The sequence below is a fragment of the Lissotriton vulgaris genome, chromosome 4_1 (assembly GCF_964263255.1).
Source record: "Lissotriton vulgaris chromosome 4_1, aLisVul1.2, whole genome shotgun sequence".
In the NCBI taxonomy this organism is placed as follows: domain Eukaryota; kingdom Metazoa; phylum Chordata; class Amphibia; order Caudata; family Salamandridae; genus Lissotriton; species Lissotriton vulgaris.
The window spans coordinates 1112429535-1112456948 of NC_141691.1; the positions used below are offsets into that span (position 1 = coordinate 1112429535).

Below are 27414 nucleotides of genomic sequence, written 5' to 3' on the forward strand. Positions count from 1 at the left end.
ATTATGTGTGCAACTCTTGTTGTAATAACAGGTACTTACAGACAATGAAAGGATTGGCCCCTGGAAAACTGTCACGTCCTAAAAGCCATGCTGCATTTTGCCCAACCATCACTTTCAGTTTGCAAACTCTGACGAGCAAATATATGACCCTAAAGCAAGGTGCTTGCCACTTTCACCATTGTTTGGGGGTCATTATTGGCACGCATTTTATGATAGACTGTAGAGAAATGTTCCTTTTTTTGTTCAGTGATGTGGTCTGTGCATGAGACTCTGTTCGACCAACAATCGACTGTCTGCTCGAACTCCTTGTGCATCGCCTGTCTGTGAAACCTCACGTTCTGCTTTGGTTTGCTACTTGACTTTGGTTGTGCCAAGTGCTGCTTGCGAATACGTCATAGCTATGGCCTAAGCCTAAATGAAAGCATGGGACTCTTGGGAAAATATCAAAGCAAGTGATGGCAACCTTGTTCCTGGTTACTCTGGTCTTTTCTACTCCGTTCTGGAAGAATATATGAATTCCTGCCCACGCAGCACTTGCACCCAGTATACATACACCTACCACTTTTGACCACAGTTGCACTCTCAGCCTGAAGGTCCACTATGAGATTGACCTACAAATAAAATTATTCTAGGATTATGTGGCTCACCTAGTAACTGGCCCATACTTCCGTCCCTTTTACTGTCTCAGTAGATGGTGTGAGCTGACCAACACCCAAACATTGCATAAAGCACCCTCATGTTATCTTCCATGGCAGTACATCTGAACCGCTGTGGCCAAAGAAGCAATAAGAATGGCCCCCGTTCCACAGGGATCCAGTAGGCCAACTCTAGTTTTATATAAACTGCCACCCAATAGAAAAAAAACCAAATAAAATGATCTCGTCACAGCGAGATATAAAACAGCACAACTCGAAAGCACACAACTCTCTTAAATTGACACATGTGTCTTAAACCTTCATCTCATTGCCACTAACAGGCGTGCAGACATCGAGCATCAACATGATATTCGGCATACATCAAAATAAATCATGGAGAAAAAATAGGATTTCCAATAATTGTTTTAATGGTAGTAGATTAGCAACCACCTAGGGGAAGTGGAAAGTTCAGTTAGGCCTCCATTACGAGTTGCCTCTTAATTCCAGAAGTGGCTAGATTATCTACTTGAAATGTGAAAAGATTAAAGGTGAAACAGATTTCGCAGGTTAAGAAACTACAAGTTATGTGCAATGATAATAAATTAAGGACAAGGTCCATACTGTCATGAGATATCAACATTGAAAGGAACAATGTGTCCTCTGCAACCAAGCAGATATTGCTATGACATCAAAAAGAATCCTTTGTGGTTCAACAGGAATTATAGCTAATTATCAGCTTGAAGTATTTTGGAATTGCACGTGCTATATCAAAGAAATCTATTTCCAAAAACACAATCTGTTTCTCAAAGTCTAGCTTTCATTTTTTGTAAATACGAATTTGTTCCCAACTATCACCTTATTTGCAGCAATAACTGTGCTCAAAGAGCTTTATTTGATTTTGAGTAAATAAATGTATGCACCACTGACATTTTATTGCCAGGAGCCCTTGTTACTGCCACCTCATGGTCAGGAATTAAGATCATACTCCAGATATTTTAATCATGTTCTGCTTGGTTCTCAAATATTTTAATCATGTTCTGCTTGGTTCTCAAAATAAAACATAAGTATACCTTTTTCATACTTACCCAATTGGTCTGGATTCAGTGTTCGAGAGTGTGTAATCAGTTCTTGATCGAGTGAATATAATAAATACTAAACACACCCTCTGGCTAAGCCTAACTGCTTGCCCGCACTATCACAAAGAGAGCTGTCAGTGTTTGTCTAATTTAGCCTCTGCTAAACGTCTGGGGACTCCCTGTACTCTATGCACAATATACCTTACTTTGGTATAGTAAATACAGAACCACCTACTTTCACAGATGTATTAACCGATTTCTGTTAATGTATGGTATCGTTTGTACAGATTTTTAAAATCATTCCTAAAATTATAAAACTGTATCTTTAATGTAATTGTTCAAGTGTATAGCATTCTTTAGAAGCTGTATAACGTTTAACACATAAATAGCCTCTTTACCATGACTCCCATCAGGGGCGGATTGGCAAGGCGGGCATTCGGGAATGGGCCGAAGGGCCGGTGCCTCAGTGCCCTCTGTGGGCCGTTTTTTTCTCCCCTGTCCCAGTCCACAGAGAGTGGACTAGGAAAGGGGAGAAAAAAAACCGGCCCACAGAGTGCACGGAGACAGACCTAGAAAATGAAAGCAGCCTTGCTGTGCGGCCAGACAGCGATTGTCAGCTGTGGCCTCTCCTTCACCCCTGCCCTGCCAAGCAATCAAGCTGAGGCTGGGCTGGGCAGGGGTGATTGTTTGCAATAATCGGCCTCCCTGGGGGCCAGGTGTTTCTCAGGCCTTTGAGCCATTTGCACCTCGGCCCCCTGGCGCCCATGCAGCCCAGAAACGGTGTTTGTCTTAACACCTTGCCCACAGCCCTTCACATTCAGGGCACAGTGGGCGAGGAAGAATGGGTCTTGCTGTGGGGGCCTGGTGATGTTTGGAATTTTTTTGTTTTATTTATTTATTTATGCGATTTTATGTAGCGCGGACTTTACCGAAGGTGTCAGAGCGCTTCACACTAGGAACAGCAATAATACATGAGGAGAAAATTATAAGTGGGCAAATTACAAAAGCAAACGTTAAGTTACATGAATCAAAAGTGACAATAGTGAGCAACCAAAATACAAGAGGAGCAAACGATACATTACAGGAGGAAAAAGTGACGTGTGTAGGTTACAAAAGCGTACAAAATACAAGTAGAGGTATAATACTGCAATTAATGGCAGACACTCCAGCACAAGAACAAACGTTACGTAGGCAATGGTGGCACTTGTGCAAGTATCTAAAGCAAACAAAAGTGAGAGGTAGCAAACAGTGTGTTACAAGAGAAAAGTGACGTGTGCAAGTTCCAAAAGGGTACCATACACAGGTAGAAGGGTAATACTGCAATGAATGGTAAATACTCAAACTGCCAGAACACACTGGAAAGGCACTTCCCATGCACCAGCTTCACCTCAGCCTACCCCCTGGCTACCTGGCTACCTTGGATGACCCAGAAAGCTGTGTTTTGTGCTCCCCTGCCAGGACATTTTCCCAAGGCCTGGAGGGTTGATTAATTTACTAATTGCAGGGGCCTTACCTCTGTTCATGTGCTCCTGAGCTGAAGGTCTGGGGAGGGCTGAGTAGGTTAGTAATAGCAGGGGCTTTGCTGCTTTTCAGGTGCTCCTGTGCTGGAGGGCTGGAATAATTTTGTGACAAAAAGGGGCCTTGCTATTTTTTTTAGTTGCTCAGCATGTAGGCCATTGTCACCTTGGCCCTGTGTCGTGTGCAAGAACAGTATCCTCCCACTTTCATTCCTTGTCTGTGCAAATGGTGTTTTATGAAAGGACACGCCCCTCAAATATGGGCCACACCTCTTGAATGTGGGCCACTTTTTTCGTCAGTGCCCGGGCCGAATTGTGATCCCAATCCGACCCTGACTCCCATTATCTAACACCACCATCTCCTCAATAAGGTCAACCTCCCAGCCCCCAAGACACTCCCCATCAGGTACGGAAATAGACATTTACCTCTCTCGAGTTGGATGCTTCGTTTCGGTTCCTCTTCTGCTAAATGGCCCGTGTCAGAAAGCAGAGTTGGTTATAGAATAGAGCAAAATGGTAATGAGCCCAAGCAAGTCTGGTGCCAGGGTGAGCTAGGGAGGGGAGGGCCAGCATGTGAGTGAGATGGGGAGAAGAGGCTAGCTCATGGGCAGCCCTGGATTGATAACAGGGATCTCGGGAAATCTAAACACGTGAGCAGGAAATCTGAAGGCTGCGTAAGCAGACCCCTGTGTGGTGCACGGAGTTCAGCGTGCAGAAGGCTCTCCGCTCTCAGCGCCGCTGACAGAGGGGTGAAGGGGGAGCCAAGCCGGAGCAGGCATTTCTTCTGGCAAATCTACTGCATCTGGAGCTTATCTCTGCTGTGTCCGGTTGCAGCTTCTACAAACCGACTGTCCCGTATTTGGATGGGTAGAGGGCCCCCCTGGGACATTTTATGTTCGTCTTCTGTAGAATGTCGCCCGCTTAATGGGCTGCCATACGCATATATGTCTAATATGCATGGGCGTTTTCATCATTATTACTTTTGTATTACCATGGCGGCCATGTGTTTAACAGATATATGCACGAGTGCCACGCTTTGTTTAAACACAGCGCCCATACATCCAATTTGCTCGAGCACTCTGGAAATGCTGCCTATATCTCGAGCGGACCAGAATGGGGCCAGAATTTCCATCAGTACAATTGGTCAATGAGATATTCAATGACAGCATTCCTTATGATATAAAATTATTTTGAGGCACCCGCTGAAGTGTTACACTCACGTTTAGTACAAACCGATGCCCGAAATGTTTCTCTCACATTTAGTACAAACTATTAATTGTGCTACAGCACGGTTGACGCACAATTTCCTTTCACTGCACAATGCACATCACCATACACATACTTTAAGCACATCACAATGGGTTTGAACGAGCGTGTAAGTGAGCCTCAACGGCCTGTTGAAGGTTCAGGAGGGGGGGGGGGGGGGGGGGTTCTCTCCCCCATTCATTTTTTTTAATTCAAATTTGGTTTGGTGGGTTCAGATTACAACATACATTTCAAACAATTTGGCCATGAGCTTCACTTGGGAGGGATCTCAGAAAACAATCTAAAAAAAATACCAAGATCTGCCTTTCCTGTGGGGTTTTTACACTCAAGAACAAGCATTTGCAATGCAATAGGTCTCACACTTACGCAGTTTTGAGCTATTGTGATTGTAAATCACAATGCCTTTTATTTAGGTTTGTTTTTAAAGCATGAATAAAAGGCATTGTCATTTACAATGCTGACAGCTTAAACTTGCGTAAATACGAGACCTATTGTATTGCAAATGCTTGTTGAACTTTGTAGGGAACAGTATATTTCTAAGATTTTGTTTGCTAAACGTTGCCAAATCGCTGCAACGTGTGACCGTAGGTTCTGTGCAATTGCTCTCCTCCCTGATGTCAGGGGCAATCTGGGGCTTTGATTATAACTTCGGTGTTGACCTTCTAATTCAATCAAGAGCTAGGAGGTTACCAAGGTGTTTTTTCCCAAATAAGAAGGGTACTCAACAGACCTTTTTTTCTGTTTTTATATAGCGAAACCTTTACCTGAGCACCAGATGTGTTACAGACACATTCTTTGTTAGGCACACACAGGGAGATTATGGGGCTTATTTACAAGGCCCTTGCGCCACTTTTGCGTCATTTTTAACGTGGGAAAAGTGACGCAAAAGTGGCTCAAGGGGCTTGTAAATCTGCCCGCAAGTGATTTGCCCAGAATCACAGGCTGTTGTACGTCCCTGTCGAGACTCGAACCCGTTTCCCCAGCTGGATGGTGATAACACCCTCTTCCATGAACCCCCCAGACTTCACATCCCCCACCGCCACCCCCGCTCTCCTGGAATTCTAAATCTTAGCAATAGAATTGGGAGGACTGTATTGTATGGGCATTCATGCAGTACTTTTCATACCTATTGGTAGGCCTAAAGCTCTTTCTTGATTGTTCAATAAATGGCTACTCCAGAGGTATAATTTATGCAGTGCTTCGTAGCCCTAAAGAAGCCTCCAAGCCCTCTGATAGATTGGATGTCTTGAAACGAGGCTCATAAACAAGGCACTATATAATTGCACTGGTAGTATAACGGATTAGAGGCTTCACATGATATACATGTGCCTCGTCCTCCGAGACAAATAACGCTGGCATCCCATGGGGTGAGGCAGCAGGGACTTCTGAAACATGTGGCATGGGGTTTGAATGCAAAGCATGAGAGCAAAACCCTCATCTGACGTCACTGCGCTGAGACCTTGGCTAAATATCTGAAAATGTCCGGATCAGATTCTCCACAGCGCTTGGAAGTCTAATCTATACCACTAGATACTTGTACATAAAATACACCCAGGTACCAGCTACCACCAGGTGCAACAATGACTGGGGTTCAACAGGCACATGACTTGAAACGGGCAACTGAAGTGTAGTGACAAGTAGAGAAAATAACAATAGAAACTGGTGGCTCCTACGGTTGGGGCACTGTCAGTGGCCTGTTGTTTTCTGAACACAAGCAAATGTGGCAGCAACGAGGTGCCAGTCAGCGCGACGGCTCTTAGCACTTAACAGGGTCTCTGCATTGTTATGAGCACTTCACGCAAGGGAAACCCGCAGGGCAGCAGCAACTCGATGGTTTGCGTTACTCTGCGCCGAGAATGTGTTAAATGGGTGGAAAGTGGGTGTTTCCATCCACCCACCCACCCATGCTTTTTTACGCATTCCTAGATTTACGGAGAGTAATAAACCTGGGACGGCGTCAACAATGTACGCTTTCCCCTTTCAGGCATGGCAGCGCGGCAAATTGTGCAGCTGCATTGCGAGGAAGGTTTGATAATCTGTCCAGGGTCCATTTCAAGAGTGCTCTTGGAGCTTTTCAAAGTCAAATGTACCAAATTGAAGAGGAGACTCGAACCTTTTCAACCCACATGCATATATGTACCCGCTCCGCTATTTTACACTGGTCACGGCAGTAGAATGGAATACAAAACAGATTTGATTTAATCATCTTTCTTATACTACAGTAAGATCTAACCACTCAGTTTGTGCTTCCTTCCTCCAACTCTCCTGTAAGGGAGAGAGGAACGGTCATCAATAGCAAACAGCAGTTGCATAAATGCAACACTGTCCGCTCGCTTCGCGCTCAGAAGGAAACACTAACACTCTTCATCGTGGTTAGCGAAGACCAGGCACTTTCGAACACATTTCCTCATTTTTTTTTTTTTGTAAAAATATACTTTATTTAAAATATTTGTCAGGTTTACATTTTAAGCAGTCCCTTATATTTGGGTGCTGTACATTTAACCATTCTCAAAGAAGCGCATCAGGCTATCTTTGGTGGTTTTCCATCAAGATTTCTCATTTTACCCATCCAGACCAACTCCTGATTTTTCAGGTTTCCTTTGCCCACTCTTGTCCAAATCTATGGGTGTCTATGCACATGTAAGAGAACATTTTAGTGAAAACAAGTTTTTGGCATTCTTTTTCCGTGATTGCTTGGTGTTTGTACAAGGAAAGGTTCCTGTTTTCCCACATCGCCTCTTTCACGCAGTTTATTATTCTCCATAGTGTCCTTTCTTTATTTGCATTGCAATTCATGCCCAACCCATATAGAACCAGTTCATAGGACAGGGATGCCTGTCCTGTTAATTCTTTAATGAGCTGTCCCATTGCCTTCCACATGCTTTGTGCTCCGCCGCAGTTCCAAATGAAGTGCATCAGGGATTCATCTGCTGCACAGCCTGGTGTTGGGCATCTTGCTGTTTTTGCCAGTTTCCTTGCATGTTGGAATTGTTTCACGGGTAGGCATTTGGATACCATCATCCATGCCAAGTCTTTCTGGGAGTTTGTCAAGTCTTTGTGGTTCACCATCTCCCAAACCTTCCCTGATTGCTTCTCTGATAAGTTGTTTACCATTGTCACTGAGTCTGTTTCTTTCAGTTCTTTGCTTAAGGCCATCTGGGGTGTGATGTCCTTCGCTTGGATTTGCCTCTCTTTCAGCTTCTTGAAGAAAGGCTTGATGCCTTTGTACGCAGGGGGTGGTTCTAGTAAAAAAGGCTTTGTATTGTCCAGATTACATATGCCCTCTCTTGATAAGATGAAGCTTGTAGCAAACAGAGTGTAGGCAGCCACATGTGAGTCTTTCTTTGCATTCCCCAGTATGTTTTTAACAAAATGTGACATCAGGAAGTCATGGAGGTTTGGCAGGTCTTTCCCTCCTTTTGTGGGTAGTTTAAAAACTGTGTCTCTTTTTAGTTTTTCAATTTTTGACCCCCAAAAGAAGTTTGCAAAAAGTCTTTGTGTCACTTTTGTCCACCTGTATGCTGGAGGGAAAATCATGGCAATAAACATCAGGATTGGTAGACATATTGCTTTCAGCACCAAGACTTTCCCTTCCAGGGAAAGTTTTCTTGTCGTCCAGAGCGCCATTTTCTGCTTGAGCTTTGTCTGGATCTTCTCCCAGTTTATTTCTCCCGCCATGTCCTGTGAAAAAAGAATCCCCAGTATTTTTACTGGGTCTTTGGAAGGTTTCACTGGGAGCTGAGACAGTTTGTCCCATTGTCCCACCGTCATGCAGTGTGTTTTCTCCACATTCACCTGTAGCCCAGCTGCTAGGGAAAAGAGTTGGGTTATAAGGAAAGTTCTTTTCATGGATCTAGTATCAGTGCAAGCAATGGTGACATCGTCCATGTATGCTACACATTTGACCTGTTTGCCTTGGCTGCCCGGTACCAGAGGGCCAGTTATGCACTTGTCCTTCCTGATGGCACATAGGAGAGGTTCAATTGCACATACAAAGAGTGCCGGTGATAAGGGGCATCCTTGTCTGACCCCCGATTCAATGTGGAACCCCTCAGATAGTGTACCATTTATAAGGACCTGGCTTTCACATCCAGTGTATATTAAGCCAATAGTTTTGATGAAACCTTCTGGGAATCCCATTTTCCTGAGCACTTTGAAAAGGTATTCATGACTTAGGGAGTCAAAGGCTTTCTGGAAATCAAGGGCCAAGATAGCTAGTGGATTCCCCCTGTCTTTCGCTAACCACAAGGTGTCTCTAATGATGGTCAAGCTGTCCCAGATTTTCCTTCCTGGGACCGCACATGTTTGGTCTGGGTGCACGATGGAGGCCAGCACCTTTCTGCATCTTCCTGCCAGGACTTTACTTAGGATCTTACTGTCCACATTCAAGAGGGTGATTGGCCTCCAATTGTTGATGTCCAGCTTGTCCCCCTTTTTCTCCAGCAGTTTTATGATGCCCTGTGGAAAGGAGGGGGGTAAAACATGTTTTTCCAAGCATTCTTTCAACAAACTCCAAAAATCCTTTGCAATAAGCCCCCAGAAAGTTTTGTAAAACTCCCATGGAAGGCCGTCTTGCCCAGGGGCTGATCCTTTTGGGGCTTCCTGAATGATTTGGAATAGTTCTTCTCCTGAAATGGGGGTGGTTAGAAATTGCTGTTCCTCTTGGGATAAAGAGCTCTGCAAAGACCCTAGAAAATCTTCACATGCACTTATATCTGATGGCTCTTTTTTGTACAATTGGGAAAAAAAAGCTGTTGTTATTTTCCCTACTTTCTCTGTGCCCTTTTGTGTTTGTCCATTTGTGTCTTTCAGTTCATTCATTACCTTATGCACTTGCTGTGCCTTTTTGAAAAAAAACCTTGAGCACTTTTCATCTTCCTCAAAGATCTTGACCCTGGAGTTAAAAATGTGTTCTTTCCCTCGTTGTTTCAGCCATTCTTTCAGTTCCGTTTTTGTTTTTTCTCTTTCCTCCCCTACTTCCATTCCCCCCCTTTCCAGGTTTTCTAGCGTGATCATTCTTTGTTGTATTTCATCAAATTTTTGAAACTTTTCCTTGCTTTTGATCATGCTCTGTTTTCTGAAAAAAAGTTTTGTTTGTTTTTTTACCTCTTCCCACCATTCTGCTAAGGATGGGAAACTTTCCTTTCTGGTTTTTAAGTTGTTGTACATATCACTGTAATTTTTACATATATTTTTCTCTTGTAATAACAAGGTGTTCATTTTCCACACACCCCTCCCCATTTGACACATGTTTGAGATTTCAACGGTTGCTTTCAAGATTTTGTGGTCTGACATACCACTCTCGTTTGTTTCATAATTCCTTGCTTTTATATTTTTGGAGGTGAAAATGAAATCAATTCTTGATTTGACTTTGCCACTTTCTGCTTCCCATGTGAACCTTTGTTTTGACCCTGATTTTGCCCCTGTATCTGACAGTTGCAAATCTTTACACATGTTTTTGAGACATTTTGCAGACTTATCAATTTCGTAACAATTTTTCTTGCCACATCTGTCTGTGGGGTTTATGATGCAGTTGAAATCCCCTGTTAACACCATTGGGGTTGCACCTGCAATAAAAAGTGGGAGCATTTCAAACAGGGACATTCTTTCATTCTTGTCGGTTGGTGCATAAATATTACAGACCTTAAAGGTGGTGTTTCTGTATTGTATGGTGACCATCATAGCCCTGCCTGGCTGTATGATTTTAGTATCAAGGATTGACATTTCTTTGTTTTTTATGAGAATGCCTATTCCAGCATTCTTGTTTCCACCCCCAGACCATTTGGAGGGGCCTTCTTCCCAATATTTGGATATGTGACTGTAGTCCGTGGAGTGGGGGATTGCACATTCCTGTAAACATATAATGTCCCCTTTTTGTACTTTGCAGAGCTCAAACACTGACGCTCTTTTCACTTGTGAGCCCATTCCTCGGGCATTCCATGATATGATGTTAAACATTATATTTACAATGGTGATTACTTTGCACGATATACAATACATGTTAAACCTGAACATTTTCAAAGCTCAATGGCGACCAGATGCTGTCACATATTTGCTGACTGCTTTCACTATTTTGCGTCTCTTGCCCGCCAATTTCTTCTGCTCCCCCTAAGTATGGGGACTGTAGAAAAAGGTCTTTGTGGGGGGTTACTCCTACCTCTTGTGAGAATAAGCTATATCCTAGGTCTTCTGAGTCTGAGAGGTCCCCTAATACACTATACCTGGACCCTGAGCAGTTCTCTCTTGGTAGAGTTTTCTTCCTATTTTCTTTCTGTTCTGTTGCGGCCGGACCACTTAGGTCCGCCGTTTGTTTTTTAATTTTGATTTTATTTCTTTTTTTAACCATCTGCATTTGGCCCTCGTGGTTTTTGTTTCCTCTTCTGAGGAGGTCTGTTCTTCTCTTTCCCTTTTTTCCTGTGCCCTGTCCTTGGCTTCTTTGATGATGTTATATATATCTGTAGGAATAAGAGTACAATCTGAATCTATTTCCCTGTCTTCCACTTGTGAGTCTATGTCTGACATCCCTTTAACTTTCTTTTCACCTTCCACTATTTCTGTCACTTGAGTCTCCTCTACTACCTGTGTACTTTCCTTGGTTTGTTCCTGTTCTGCCTGTGGGGTAGGGGTAGGTTCAACCTGTATTACTTGTTTTTTTGTGTTGGGTGTTTCCCCGGTGCCTCCATCACTAACTGTCTTGAAGATTAATGGTGCCAGTACTGCGGCGTAAGGTTTACTATCCCCTGGCTGGTGATGTTTGGCAGCTGCAGATGCCGCATATGAGAATCTTTGCTTTGGGCATGCTTTATAAAGGTGCTCTTTGGATCCACATAGGTTGCATGATTTGGGGGCATTACATTCGGTGTGTTTGTGGCCTATGTCCCCACAGAACTTGCAACTCTCATTTTTGCATTCTTCTTTAAGGTGGCCAAAACTTAAACAGTTCCTACAATATTGTGGTTGGCTTGGGTAGTTTAAATAGCCTCTGTTTGGGCCCAATGCAAAGGTTTGTGGGAGGTGGGTCACTCCCCCAGCAGGGTTTGGTTTAAGTATCACAAAAAACTTCCTCTTGCCATTCCAGATTCCAAACTTATTTCTTTGTAATATACCTCCCCTCACCTTTGCGCAAAACCTATTTAAAAAACATTCAATCTCCCATGTAGACACATGAGCATTATACATATGGACAATTACTGGCACCTCCTTTGCTGCTGCCATAGCAGTAATTTTTACCCCCTTGAGGTTCTCATGTGAACACATGAGTGACACTCCCTGTAAGAAAATTTCATATTTCAGCTCTGTAAAAAACGTAATTTCAAAAAAACCTCTATCTTTGTTTTGCTGCACACATTTTAAATCCTTAGCAGTACATTTGAATACTTTTTCAAGTATTTCCTTCACTACAGATGAACTCCAATAAAAACACATGGCTGTGTAACACCACAAAATAACAATTTAAAGATGCACAGGCAGACGCTTTCTTCCCAATAAAGCATTGTAAGTAGATTCTCGGCAACTCACTGCTTTAAAAAATCTGCATAATCGAAATCAGCAACGAATCACATTTCGCCTGCCTTTTCGGGACACACACGGATTCCCTGCTCGAAGCTCCCGAAACAGACAGAGGACCAGTAAACAGAGCGTAGCCATAGTTTTGTTTCGTGCTTTGGCTCACAGCAACAATAACATTTTTACTTATTGAAAAATTAAGAGAACCAGTTGGCAAACTCACAGCAAAGACAATCTAGGTAACTTTCACCGTTTTCTGCCCTGCACCAAATGAGGACTATTGGCGTTTCAAGATGGTTATGCATAGTCAGACTGTGCGAAGAGTGTGTTTTACTACAGATCAGACTGAATCACCAGAGCACTACTCTGTCGAAGCAAAGCCGCACCGAGCTCTGATTTCACATCATACTGTGCCAAAACTGTAGGAGGTCTAGGAACTATTCTTGTTCACAGCCTTGATTTGGTGCTCGAGCCAAGACAGGGATGTTTCTGGAAGTTTCATCCTGAAATATCTTTTCGAGATGTTCCACTTCCTATCTGAAAGCGATTTAATGTTCAGAGGCAAAGTGCTATTTGCACTCATTTTAACTACTGGGAAGGACCTAAGCTTAGCAGGAGAGGTTCTGTAGAGGGAGATGTAAAACACTACAGAGAAACTGGTAAAGGATATGTAACATTGTGGAGATTTAATGAAGAGCATGTGAACTGCACTTTGAAACAACATAAAATATGCGGAGACACCAGAGGTGGTTGTGAAATTCCACAGGCACTGATGAGTGAGACAAGACATACTACTGAGACTGAGAGTAACATGGCGTCTGCTACCGAGAACTGCTACAAACATCCTGAGGAGAATGACACAAGATTTAATGCAAAGATACTGCAGAGATGCAGTATCCTGATTCAGAGATGCAGTATCCTGATGAAGTGCTCCTTAGTTACTGAAGAGTATAGCATGATAAATGCTAGAGGGGGTTGGCACAGGCATGAGCTCTGCTACAGAGATACTCAAAATAGTGTGGGAAATGTTGTAAGGCTGTTGAAGAGATATATGCGGGCCGGACTGGCCGTAGCGGCCACCGGGTATGTCTCTGGTGGTCGGCAGGGTGAGATTGGGTTTTAGACCCCTGGGGGGACGTTTTTCTTACCAGTGGCTGGTTTTGCAGCATAGCTGCAATATCCGGCCCCTGTAACAAAAGTAACTTAATTTACCATCTCCCCCCTGCCCCCCGGCCTGATTCAATTGCTGGGGCCAGTTTGCGTTCCCAGTCTGGCCCTGGATATATGCAAAATGCTGCTTAGACACTAACAAAAGAGAGGAAACAGATATGCTGCAGAGATGGTTGTTTGTCATAATATTGAGGAGGAAAATATTGTAGGTTCAGGGTATAGAGGCCTAAATATTTAAGACTGAAATATTGTGAAGGTAAGTGCATGTAGGGAAGTATAGATTTGATGTTCTTGACACCACATCCACATAACTTGAAGATGTCAAGTTAGGTATAATAAATCAATACTTACCTATATATACACTTTACTTCACAATAATTTGGTCCTTGATATTATGGCCTCAATATTTTGACCCCACGATTTTGCAGTCAGTGTTCTAGTCAAGTACCGCAGAGATTTAAAGAAAGACAAAAAATCTTCCAGAGACATACTGAGAGGGGGTATGAGCAATGGAGAAGAGACACAGAAGAGAGACATACATTTCAAATTTTAGTTTATTTGCATAGTCATTAAAACCATTGCAATACAAATGTCCCTCAATACAGTAAAATACATCAAATACAATGTTACGGCTTCTGCAATCTGTCATTTACCCATTAGTGAGTTAAAAAAAAAAAACATTGATTAATAAAACTGTGACCAAATCGCCAGATAACAAATTAAACTATAGTAAAATAAACTACTTAGCCCAAATCTCTACACAGAGTAAAATCTAAATAAAACTGTCACTTTTTAAACATGGCTTCCTGACAGTTCACCTAAAACCTAAGTACAGAGACTGATGGGGGCGAGTGGCTACTAGGACAATGAAAATTAGATCTTTAAAGTGATGGTAAAAAGATACAAGAACTCTACCTGTGACTGAGCCATTCTGTGCGGAGGAGGTTAATTTAAAGCGCCCACAAGGGGAGCTTTTGTTTCTGTGTAGTATACTCTATTGGAATCCTAATTCTATGTCAGGACAGGAGGCTCCGATTATGCTTTCTCATTTCTTTAATGAAATGCTCAGCAGCCAATAAAAACAACCAAAAAACTACATTTCCCATGAACACCAGGGAGTAACCATAGATGGTAGCGTATAAAAGGTCCCAACATTAGTCTGTCTTCCTCTTTCTTTGCTGCTCCGCAGCCAGTTAAGTGCATATTTTCTCTCCTAAGCATATTGTTACTCTGTTGACTTTGTTGCTTTTCTTACCTGTTGGGCTTTGCGCATTTGAGGTTCACGTGTTTGGGGCTTTGTCTCCGTATTACTTACGTGGTTTTTCTTCAGCTGCTAGTCGGCTTTTCTCTTCCGTTGGAGCGTGTGGTCACCTCCGTTGTTCCGTGCGCTATCTCGCGCTCGTGTCCTCTTGTGGAGTGGGAGCAGGGGTTTCCGTTTCCTTGGGGGAGCGCGAGCGCTCTCGAGACGGTGTTTGGTGACAGGTGACAGTCGCGCGTGCGCACTGTCCTATTTCCGGTTTCAGGGTTTCTCCTCAGAACTGGTTGAGTGACGACGTCTTTGGCGTACTGCCCACGACCTGTCTACAAACTTTAACCCCGTCAGACGCCGTGGTTTCTTGAGGACTGCGGTTGCAACATTGTGGCATAGGCTTTGCCTAGAGTGTGGTGTTGTGCAGGCTTTGGCTCCCTCCACGCTTGAATTGTTTTCTTGAAGTCCGGACCCGGTTCCTGCTTCTTTCAAAGCCTGCTTTGGGGTTTACGCACTCCCCCTTGACTGGTGTTTTGGCACTCTGAACTTTAGTCGTTTTGTGGGCATTACTTTTCTACTTGGTAGAATGGCTGAATATTATGACGCTGACGACGACTACTACTACGATGGCGAGGAGGAAGACTCCTTGGAGCAGAATTTGGTGGAGCAGTTGGACAAGGTGGTCCAACAGTCCGTTAACAAGGCACTGGTGCGTGCAATTAACCCCCTGAAGCGTCACCTAAATCTGTACGCCCAACAGCAGGGTTGGTTGCCTGCTGCCAAGAAATCGGCTAAGTCGCCGGTGAATCCTCATAAGGCGGACTTTCAGCGCCTTGCGAAGAGTTTGGCGGCAACTCCTTCCGCTTCTTCAGCTCCTCAAGAGTCGGAGTCGGATAATGCCCACTCTTCCGCTTCTTCTGACCATGCTTCACCGCCCTCTCGGAAGAGGGTCTGTAAAGAACACTTTGTGGACGCCCCTGAGCGTCCTTCAGTCCTGAATTTCGAGCCGGCGGACATTGTCCACCCGAACTCTTCATCGTGGACGCCTTCACCTGCTGTGGGGGCTTATATTGAATCCCACATTCGCCAGCCTTTTGAGGCCTCGGTTCGGGCACGGTTACGCTCCGAGTGCCCGAGACCGGACTTGATGACCATCTGGCTGACACCCCAGAAGTTGACCCCATGATGGTCACGTACTTAAAAAAGTACGCGAAAGACCCTAAGAAAGGTTTGGACAGATCTTGGAAGTCCTGTCAGGACAAGATGCTCGACTTATTGGCTCCCCTCACCAAACTCTTGGACCTTGGTTATAAGGCTGACGAGGCTTCGGCTCTGGTGAATCCCAAGGAATTAATTGAATGGGCCCAGCGGGCGATTTGCTATCTAGGCAATGCAAATTGCGCGGTGTCGACTGAACGTCGCAGGTCCATACTTTTAAAGTTGGATCCAAAGCTTTCGGAATTGGCGACGTCTGAATCAGGCCCTGAAGCTCAAGGACTGTTGTTCAGCCAACCGTTCCTGAAGGAACTCACCCGTTTTGTATCAACGTTTAGCGGCATTGACAAGGCGCAGGCCTCTTTGAGACGGGCCATGCGCCCGGTTTTTGCTAAGGCCGGACGTGGAAGGGGACGCTCGTTCGGCCGAGGCTCTGCGAATCAGTCCCAGAGGGGAAATTCCTCTCAGCAGAGAGGCTCCTATGACTCCGGCTACTCCACCCGAGCCAACTTTTATCCTTCGAGAAAAGGAAAAGGCCAGTATGGGAAAGGCCGATCTGGTGGTCAACAAGGACAGTACCATGATGCCTCCTCTACAGGTGAGCCTAATAAATGCATGCAATGTGATGTTGGGGGGTCGCATTCAATTTTTCCTGCACAATTGGCGCATGATCTCAAGCGATGCATGGGTTCTGCAAACTGTTCAAGGGTTCAAAATAGAGTTTTATCATCCAGTGCATCAAACTCGTCCTCCCCCTTGTTTGCATTTTCCTCTGAAGAACCAAGAGTGTCTCTCCGAGGAAATAGCCACCCTCCTCAAGAAAGGGGCGATTGTTCCCACGACTCGTCATCCCTTGGGGTTTGCCAGTTCTGTCTTTCTGGTCGAGAAGAAAGGAGGCGGCTCTCGCCTTGTTCTCAATCTGAAAGATTTCAACGGGGTGGTAGTCTACCGTCATTTCAAGATGGAGGGCATCCATCTTTTGAGGGATCTCTTACGAGAGGGGGACTGGATGGTCCGTCTGGATCTCAAGGATGCATACCTCTCGATTCCAATTTTTCAACCCCATCGCCGTTTTCTTCAGTTTCTGTGGCAAGGGGTTTGGTACGAGTATCAGGTTCTCCCCTTCGGTCTGTCATCGGCACCGTGGTGTTTCACGAAACTGTTGAGACCAGTAGTAGAACATCTTCGTTCTCGGGGTGTGCGGTTGATAATTTATCTGGACGATATTCTTCTGATGGCGGATTGTCCTCTTCAGCTTATGCGTCATCTGGAATGGTCTGTCGATCTGTTACAATCTCTGGGCTTTCTGATCAATGTTCAGAAGTCGGTTTTGGTTCATTCCCAGTCTATAGACTTCCTGGGCTTCCAGATAGATTCGGTGGCTTGTCAACTTCTCTTACCCAAGCAAAAGATGCGTTACATCAAGAGAGAGTTGACATCTGTTATTTCCAGACCGACTGTGTCGTTGAGGTCGTTGGCGAGAGTAGTGGGTCTTCTAGCGTCCTCCATTCAAGCGATCTTTCCGGGCCCTCTGCATTGCAGGGCAATGCAATGCCTGAAAATTCTGCATCTCCGGAAGGGTCTCGGATATTCAGACCAGATCCCTCTTACGGAGGAGGTCCGTTGGGAGATGCAGTGGTGGTTGGACCACATGGAGGCCTGGAATGGTCGAGCCCTCTTCGGGTCATCCCCGGATCTAGTGATAGAGTCCGATGCCAGCCGGTGGGGTTGGGGAGCCCGCTGCGGGTCTGTCTCGACCGGGGGTCGTTGGTCACCTCTGGAATTGACTCTGCATATCAATTGTCTGGAACTCCTGGCGGGTTCCTTTGCGATCAAGTGTTTCTCTCCCCTACGACCGAGTTGTTGTGTCCTTCTCCGGATGGACAATGTGTCGGCAGTCCGCTACGTGAACAAACTGGGCGGGACCAGGTCCAAAATCTTGGCGGAGATCGCCAAACATTTCTGGCATTTTTGTCTGCAGAAGAAGATCACTGTTATTGCGGAGTATCTTCCGGGATGCCACAATCAAATAGCGGACTGGCACTCCTGACATCTCCGGGATTACAGCGATTGGAGGCTTCACCCTCGAGTCTTCCGTGCTCTCCAAAGGCGTTGGGGTCCTTGTCAACTGGATCTGTTTGCCTCTCGTCTAAATGCGCAACTCCCGCGCTTTTACAGTTGGAGACCGGACCCTCAAGCTCTGGCCACGGATGCTTTTCTCCAACAGTGGCCATCGACCCTTTGTTATGCCTTTCCACCGTTTCTGATGATTCCCAGGGTCTTGGCTTATTCCAAACGTTTCCAGACGGATCTGATTCTGATTGCCCTCTCTGGAGGGCTCAAGCTTGGTTTCCGGTGCTTCTGGAAATGTGCTCCGCTCCGCCGTTTCTCCTTCCCCCGTTGTGGAATCTCTTGTTGGATCCTCTCGGAGATCCTCATCCCCTGATCACCTCGGGCTCCCTACAATTGCTCGCGTGGAAGATCTCGGGGATCGTTGGGCGCTCCCAGGCATTTCAAGCGACGCTTCCAAGTACCTTCGTGAGGCATGGGCCCCCAATACTCACAAACGATACAAGGGGTCTTGGAAGCGATGGTGCGATTGGTGTGATCAACAACAAGTTAATCCCGTTTCAGCAGATGTCAGTACGATTGTTAACTTTTTGGCTTCTTTAGCCACCTCGGGGCTTGCTTACTCCACTATTAATGGCTTCCGCTCTGCTATTTCGGCAGGCCATGCTCACATTGATGGGAAACCTGCAGGTGAACATCCTTTTGTTTCCAGGGTCCTTAAGGGAATTCTTTTTGCGAAACCTCCCACTCCCAAGTATGTTACATTGTGGGACGTTTCGGTTGTTCTCCGTTTTTTGGAGGCCTGGCCTTCGAACTCTTTGCTTTCCCGCAAACAGTTGTCGGCGAAATTAACTAGGTTACTGTGTTTGGTTTCCTGTAAGCGTGTTTCTGATGTCCACGCTTTAGACCTTGCTGGTCGTAGTTTTACTCCTGAAGGGGTTTCTTTTCGTCTTTCTAGGCGTACAAAATCTAATACGCCTTCTATTTTTTATCCTTCTTTTCCCTCGCATCCCAACCTTTGCGTTGTGCAATGCCTAAAAGATTACGAGGTGAGTACCGCTTCTTTGCGATCTGACATGCAGGGTCAATTGCTGATTGCTTTGCAAAAGCCTTTTCGCCCTGTCACTCCAGCTACTTTGGCGCGCTGGGTACGGGGGCTTATGTCTGAAGCAGGTATTGATGTTTCTGTGTTTGGCGCACATTCTGCACGTGGGGCTATGGCGTCCAAAGCCTTCTCCATGGGTGTTACTTTGTTTGACATAATGAAAGCTGCAGATTGGTCATCTGATTCTGTATTTAAAACGTTTTATTACAAACCGATTGATTGTGTTGCTTCTGTGGTGGTGGATCAGCTTTAAAAAACCATAATCGGAGCCTCCTGTCCTGACATAGAATTCAAAATTTGCAAACATTTGTGACAAGAATTTTCAATTCTATTAAGGACAAGGAGGCGAGGATTATCCCACCCAGGTTTTTCCATATTTGTATGCTCATGTATTAGGACTGTATACATGCATTTGCAAATATTTCTCTCCCTGTTCCCTTCCCTGGATGACTCTTGACAGTCTTGTTGGGTTTGGATATTATGGCTCTGTCTCTTGTTTCAGGCTCAGATCAGAAGTGATGTCGCTCCTGCCTTGCCGGGATCTGTTTCTCCTCCTGTCGTCTGGACCCATGGTTCTTCAGCTGCCTACTTCCGGATTCTGTGGATGACGGCGGCTTGTTTGGAATTGTTGTTCCTGTTGTATTTGGGATTTTACTTTAGTTTGGACATATTTCCACAAAGAAAGAGGAAGACAGACTAATGTTGGGACCTTTTATACGCTACCATCTATGGTTACTCCCTGGTGTTCATGGGAAATGTAGTTTTTTGGTTGTTTTTATTGGCTGCTGAGCATTTCATTAAAGAAATGAGAAAGCATAATCCTCGCCTCCTTGTCCTTAATAGAATTGAAAATTCTTGTCACGAATGTTTGCAAATTTTGAATTAGTGTTCAGCCATTTAGAGATTGCACAATTCAAAGTGCAAATGTGCCTAAGCATTGTAATGCCCCTCTCTCCTTAAATTATGTCAGTAGGACCAGATAGATGAACCGCACCCTGCTCGCCAGGTCTGTTTCTTTGCGTTCTACGGCCAATACCCTTTTCTTCACTATCCTGAGAAATTATGCCAGTGCACAGTTCAGTCTTAAGTCGTCCGTAGGGTTGAAACACGCAACAACTGCCTCTCCATATGATCTTAACCCTCTCTTGATGAAGTCTTTGTGTAGGAGTTTCCAGCACACTTCCACGGATGCTTTGAAAAGACACAGCACATGAATGATGCCCTCTAATGCTTGTCCACAAAGTCTGCAAAGTTCCCTGCATTCCTTTATTCTCAAAGGCAGGTAATGTTTTGATACAGGCAGTATACAGACCTCTTAATCCTTCAGTTGTTCGTATAATCTTGGACAGCAGGGAGCTGTCCCCCACTTTAATCCTAATACACATGTTAGTATGCAGCCTTTGTAGTGCCCTTAGAAGACCAACAGAAATGTGGCAAAAACAATGGGAGTTGCATGGGGGAACCCACACAACAACCCTGTAACGCCTTCCCAGGGCAGAGTAAGGCAACGCAGAGATTTGACCTGCGTTGCCTCACTTCAGATTTAAGGAGCCACTGAGGTCATGCGTGGCTTCATAAATCACATTTAAAGTTTGCGTCGCTCGTGTGTGGTGCAAGAGCGATATAAACCGGCTCATAAATGGGCCCCTAGATTTCTGACTATTCCCTCTTAACAGACACAACCACCTCTGCTGCCGAGAACCTGAATGCACTCACCACATCATTACTGATTGTATAATTCATCTCTTAAAATTGCAATTACTCCTGCGACCACTATTCTGATTATTGAATGTTCCTGGGAATATCTTTTACATCCTCAAGACCTTCTGAACAGTGCTCCACTACATAACTGGGCCAAGTTCCTCATCCATAAGTTGGATCTATACAATCCTATAACAACTGAGACAGAGGCTGACTTCTTGAATACAGCACTAAACAATAGCAGTAGGCTCTCGTTCCCAAGAATCTTCCTTATTCAAGAAATATAGAATTAGGCACAAATGTATAGAAAAAGTGACAGCGCAGAAAGTCAGCGCAGAAAGTCACCTTGCTGCGTTGCGTTACAGAGGAAGGGCAAGAATGTGCCATATTTATCACAATATGGAATATTCCTGACTTTTCTCAGCACTGGCCCACTTTAGGCTGCCTAGCACCAACACAAGCACCCTTGCACCATGGTGCAAGGGTGCCTTTGTTACATGCAGGATTGTTTATGTGCAGGAGGGGGCACTTTCCTGCACAAAACAACCCCCTGAGGCATTTTTCTCTATCTATGTGTGCTGTAGAATGCTGCACACATTGAAAGAGGAAGCAACAAGCAGAAATATTGTTATGCCTCCCTTGGAAGGCGTACAAGCATTTTGGCACATTCCCTGGTCTACCATTAGAGGTAAATCTGGGAAAGCTTCAATATCCATGGAAGTTGTGTAGGAGTACCCAAGTACGCTGTGCTTACCAGTACACACTAACCCTGGCATAATCATGCAGGGGTGTGCATCTTGGCACATGGCAGACTAAAGTGCACTAGCAAAGGGAGAGAGAGAGAAAAAGTGGGCCATATGTTAGTAGATATGACACTGTTCGGCTCTCTTCCTTTCGCCCACAGCAACTTTGTTTGCTGCACTAAGTTGCGTACAGTTAATACATTTGCCAGTGGTCTACAGTAAGTTATATATGCACATTTGAAAGTCAGAAAAGCACTATTTGCTGATGCCACATTATTCAGCGGTAGAAACCGGTCATCAATAATAGACGGTTTTATTTCTCTTAATATACCAGTCTACCAGCCTCATATTTTTCTCAATACACGAGTCAGTGCTTGGTTGAGGTGCAGCTCATCAGAACACGGTCCATCCTGTCCTCAAACCATCACGGATGTAGTCAATACTACATTACTTTGGCTTCATAAAGCATCCATTCATTTGCAGAGCTATGCTGTCTTTCTGAATTTCATCTATAACAACTTATTTCTGAAAGGTTAAATCTATTGAATCTCAGATTTGATGCATGCTAAAATTGAAAAGAAGAAAATATTTGATGATACGACAAAATAGAAAAAATCTGATATCTAATTTCAGGTCCAGACAAAAGGTGGGAGCACCATAGTTCTGGTAAATCCTAAATTACTATGAGTTTTTTAAAAAATAAAACGTATTAATAATTTTTGTTAAAGTCTTGGAAAAACACTTAAGGGCGTAGGGTATGGTGTCCTGCTATGGTGTCTTAAATATTCGCTCACTTGTACAAGCAGACCATAGGAAGGAACATTAACAGGAGAAAGGAAGAATAGGAGTAGGAAGAAACGGAAAAAGTGAGTATAGGCAGGCAAAATGCCACAGGAGGAGAAGGAAATATAAAAACTATGGAGTGGAGAGTGGGAGGCAGTGGCTGGGGAGACTGTCAAAGAGTGTATGGTTACCACTGTGGATAATGTATGCTCTTACTCTCCTGCTTAACATATTATATACTGAAGATGCAAATCCTGCAAATCTCATAAACAATGTTATTCCCCCTAACGCCCCCATATATTACATTTATACCAAGAACTGTGCTAGTACTGAAAGCTTACCGGGGTTCATGCATGTCCAGGAGAACTGTATGTTGCTGAACGCTGTAGTCCGTGCATGGTGACCCCTCCATACTGCCTAGTCCGCGCTGGTGCCTCTGCACTCCTGGTCACTCAGACTCAGAGGGGTGCTCCACCATCTGCCTGGCACGCCAGACACCAATGACGGTGGCTGGACTGCGGAATTAAGAGCTAGGCAAAGGTGGTCAAATGTGGACTTCGTCATGTGCTAAATGGACTCCATGAGTTTCAGGAAAGGGGCGTGGACAAGCCTTACAATGTGCCCTTTCCAAGATGGTAGTGTATCCCTAAGATGCTATCTGTGGATCACAATGCGATGCAGTAGACAGACACTAGTCACTGTTTTAATCATATATAAATAGACATTTAAAAACCTACACAGAGCAGAGATCAGTATTGTTCATATGTTAGTTGGGAAAGAGCCATGTTTTTAGCTGTTTCCTGAACATAGTCTTACTTTCTATCGTCCTGATCTCAATAGGCATTGAGTTCCATAGTTTTGAGACTAGATGGGTGAAGGAGGATCCACCCCACTGAGCCCTTAGTGTTCGGGGCACAGTCAAAAATTGTGCAATGAATGACCCCAGAGCCCTGTTAAGGGTATAGGGTGTTAACAGGGCCCTCAGGAGAGAGGGTCCTTTTGTATGAAGTTCTCTATGTGCTAAGCATAACGCCTTAAACTTTACCCGTTGCTCAACGGGGAGCCAGTAAAGGAAGACCAAGGCATTTTTGGCCAAGATGTGTTTTAGAACATTCAGCAGCAGCCGCGCTGCCGTGCTATAAACGACTTGTAGTCTTTTTGTAATATGTCATGGAAAGCCTAGGTATAGGGAATTCCCATAGTCAATACCAGACAGTACTAAGGATATGACAGCAATTCCTGGAAGGATGGGGGAATAGGTCTTGGATTTTTAGGTCTCGGCCTGCGTTGCACTGCGTAAGCAGTGGGCCGAGTCCGAGATTTTATGTTTTGGCTACAATGGGGCTTGCACCCGCCCCTCTTCTCCATTGGCTGACTTCCTAAATGGAGGCCAGCCATTGGAGGAGAGGGGCGTCACTCTGTTCAAGCCCAGTCTTTTTGCGATTCGGGGCGTGTTTTATGCAGTTTTTAAGCCGTGATGTCATCCGTCACTCAACTGCTAAAAACACGCCCCCGAATCGCAAAAATGCCGCCGATTTTGTAACGCCATTTCTGGACGACCACCGCCAGAGGAAGTCCAGAAGCTGCAGGTGGTGAACTCCGTGACCAAACGGCGCACATGGCCACTCATGGATGCATTAGCATGTATACTTCTGCCTTGCACTCTCGGGTCGGCACTCGGGTCCAAGCGGTGCTGTCCGGCTCCATCATGTTTAAGGCGGTGTTCTCCCTCATTTCGCCACAGTTTTGCCCAGGGCTGGATCCCAGCGCACTCTCATGGCCCGTGTTTCTCTCAGAGCTCAGAGTCTGCCCCTCCCTCCTCTTTCCGCGGTACCCGCAGCCCTTGTTGTGTGTAATGCGGTCTCTGACATAGCCACTGAATATTAGAACACGCATCTTGAAAAAAAGCTCACAGCATTCTTTACATTTGCAAATGTATGCTTTTCGTGGTTTGTTACTGAGTTTATTAGTGGTGGCTCTGTGGTTGATGCACGTGCGTTTGTACATTCTCAGTGAATAAAACCATGGCGGGTGAAAGACTTGCTCGATGAGTTCAGTGCAGAGTGTGTTCAACAAATGCAGTGCCCGCGTATTTGAGTGCAGTGTTTGCTCAGAGTAACAACTGTTCAGTGAGTACAGTGCCTACTGGGGTGGGGGTGGCAGTACTTGTGCAATGAGCAAAGTGCCTGCTCAGCCAGAACAGTATGTACTCACTGAGCTGAACATCTGAGTGCAGTATCGTGGTAACACAGCACCTGCCCTAAAGGTGCTGTACTGATTGCGGACCACAGCACTGGCCCACTAAGTACAGCACCCACCGTAGGAGCACAGTACCGTGCCAACTCTCACATCGCACTGCATGCACTGCCTGTGTAGTGCCCGCCTACCGGTGCAGCGCTGCCTGTATTAACGCAGTGCCTGCTCCCGCGCCCGGCAGCACTCGTGCTTCAGCGAAATCTGCTATTTCTGCACATTCTACTTTCAATACAAACACGGAAATTCCCAAGATGAAAGCGGCCGAAGAGATCCTGAGAGGGGGGCTGTAACAGGGAGGGGGCTACGAGAGGGATTGAGATGTGTTTACCCATTACAGTTTTTTAAAACAACTCCAGCGTCTTAAATAAAGAAAATTAATGCCAATGTCTGCTGCATGATCGAGCTCATTAAACCTCTCTCCACCACAAGCGCCGCCACCAGAAACAACATTTACAGAAGAGCCCCTCTGCAGACACACGGTCACAACCTCAGCCCCAAAGCAAACACCCGCATTCAATGGGGCACAGACGGAAAGACTTCCTGGGGCCTTGGAGAGGGCCTGCAGCGAGCTCCACCTCAGCCACGAGCTTCTCCTCAGACTCACTCCCAAACTCACCCACCGAGTTCTTCATCCCTACACCCTCCATCCTCCCCTCCTTTCCCTGCCCCAAGACAAGCACCCATCACCCTCAATGGGGCAAAGATAGAAAGACTTCGGCCTGTGAGAGTCTGTACCGAACTCTCCCTCAGTCATGAGGTTCTTCTCTGTCTCTCACCCCCCCAGCCCCACACTCTGTGTCACTGAACCTACCAGCTCTTTATCCCCACACCTTCCCACCTCACACTCCCTCCCCACCCCAACACTAGCACCCGCCATCAATGGGGCACAGATGGAAAGACTGCCTAGGGCCTGGGAGAGGGTCTGCAGCGAGCTCCCCCTCAGCCACAAACATTTCAGCAGTCTCACCCTAAACTCACCCTATGAGCTCTTCTTCTCCACACCCTCTCCTACAAATGCTTATTATAAGTTGAACGTGCAAGTAGTGTGTTTTACCTGAGTGAACAGCTACAAATGTGTGTTGTTTATGAATATGTATGGTTTTATTTGGTCTTATTTTAACGAAAAACGTAAAGTCTACTTTTATAAAGTACAATACGTTTGTGTCTACTGGGGCCGGGGGAGACACACAGAAGTCTCTCAGGGACTCCTGGTGACACAGACAGCTCATTGCCTACTGTGTTTCAGTGCCTGCTGGGGGACAAACACTCCTCTGAGTTGTTTGTGTATCTGCACCTACTGAGGGACAAACATAGCTCTGAGCAAGACTGTATTTTTGTGCCTGCTGGAGACACACTGCTCTGGACAGGATGGCCCCGGCCTGGTATCTTGTGTGGGGCACACAGAGCACTGGGTAGTCTGTGACACACATTGCCCTGAACAGATTGTGTTTTAGTTACTTCTGGGGGACACACACTCCTCTGAGTAGAGTGTGTATTGGCCTGGAAAAGAATGATGTCTTAAGTCAGCTTTCCTAGCCTCGGCCTTTGAAAATCTCTAAGAAAATGAAAGGATTCATCCTTTTCTTTAACCCTACATTGTTTGCGCTGCTCGCGCTGGAGTGTTTAAGATATAGCAGCCACAGTACAGCGCCTCCGTCGCTCATTCTGGGCGCTCTATGGGTCACTTTGTCCTCATTTCACACCCCCGGGTCTCCCACAGCCCAGTCTCTAGAGAAGATGCCAAAAGGGACTGATGTGTGTCAACAGTGCTCGCAATAGGAAGTCACTAACTCCATCAACTGTAATTAACCATAAGGAGTGAGTCAAATTTAGATCACCCTCTTCAGCTCTGCCAGGGTATTTTTCCTTTTTTAATATAACAACTTTTGTTGTGTAGCACTTAAACCAACGGGTCTGTGTTTTTAAACGCTGTAAATGCAAAATGTCTCAATTTCCCAATGCCCGATGGACGGAAGGCTCAGTCAGCCTCGCCGGAATCCACAGACCACCTCACATGCCGGGGACACGTGTGAGCCATCCTGCCGTTCAGGATGAAAGCATTTCCCCGGAGTGTAGTGGAATGATGGAGATGCAATCTGGGAAGATAACTAACCTGTTGTTTACGTAGCGCTTTACGCTGCCGCTGCACTTCTGGCACAGGCAGGCGGGATCACAGTGTCATAGAAGAGGAGGGAAGGGAGACAGAAAGGCAGACACAAAACAACAATCTGCCTCAGCGCCAGACAGGAACGCACAGCCATAAAAGAGACAGAAAGCTTGAACATCAGACACACTACAACAGTCATAGGCAGGAAACATCAGGCAGTCATGGGACACGCAGGCTGACAAAACAACAATCTGACTCAGTGAGAGGCTGACCGGGTCTCACAGTCAGAGAAAAGACAGGAAGATGGAAGGGCAGACTCACAGCAACAGTCAGAGGTAGGCAACATCAGACAGTCGTGGACAAACTGACCACACAAGAACAACGTGACTTCGTGACACAGGCAGGCAGGTTCACAGTGTCATAGAAGAGGCAGGAGGAAAGTTACGGGTTTAAATCTCCTCAAAATCAGTTCAGCCTTCTATGCTTACAGGGGTCAGTACATTGAGCGCCATTATAGCTACTAAGCTGAACTAACATCAGATATTTAATATGCAAATAAATGCTCCAAATTGTTCTATTAAAAAAGGCACTACAGTTACTGTTTTTATTCCTCTCAGATCCCACTTCACCCACAACCTATTAGTAATTCAGTGCTTAATTTGTAAATAAAAAAGCGCCCGGCCCAAGGCATTACTTACCAGGCCACTGCAGGGGACGCCTTTCCTCTCCGTTGTGCCATATAAGTGTGTTTGTGTGCCTGAATCTTGTTTTGTAGGTGGCTCTATGCGAGGGTGGCTCTATGTGAATGATTGTGTGGGTGGCTCTGTATGTGTGTGTGGGTGGCTTTGTGTGTGTGGCTCTGTGTGGGTGTAAATGCAATAGGTCATGCGTTTGCGAGCGATTAAGCTGTTGGCATTGTAAATGACATTGCCATTTAGCGATTAAGCTATTTGCAATGTAAATGACAATGCCATTTATTTATGATTAAAAAAAATGCCAATCGCTCTACCTTTAA

The 27414-nt window shown here is 45.3% G+C and overlaps 1 protein-coding gene and 1 pseudogene across 2 annotated transcripts in view; both read right to left on the reverse strand.

The window, feature by feature from the left end:
• ABITRAM (actin binding transcription modulator) overlaps nt 1-27414 on the reverse strand; it is a 756845-nt gene that overhangs the window by 277960 nt on the left and 451471 nt on the right. The window lies entirely within an intron of this gene.
• LOC147722945 (small nucleolar RNA U3) lies at nt 6726-6928 on the reverse strand (annotated as a pseudogene).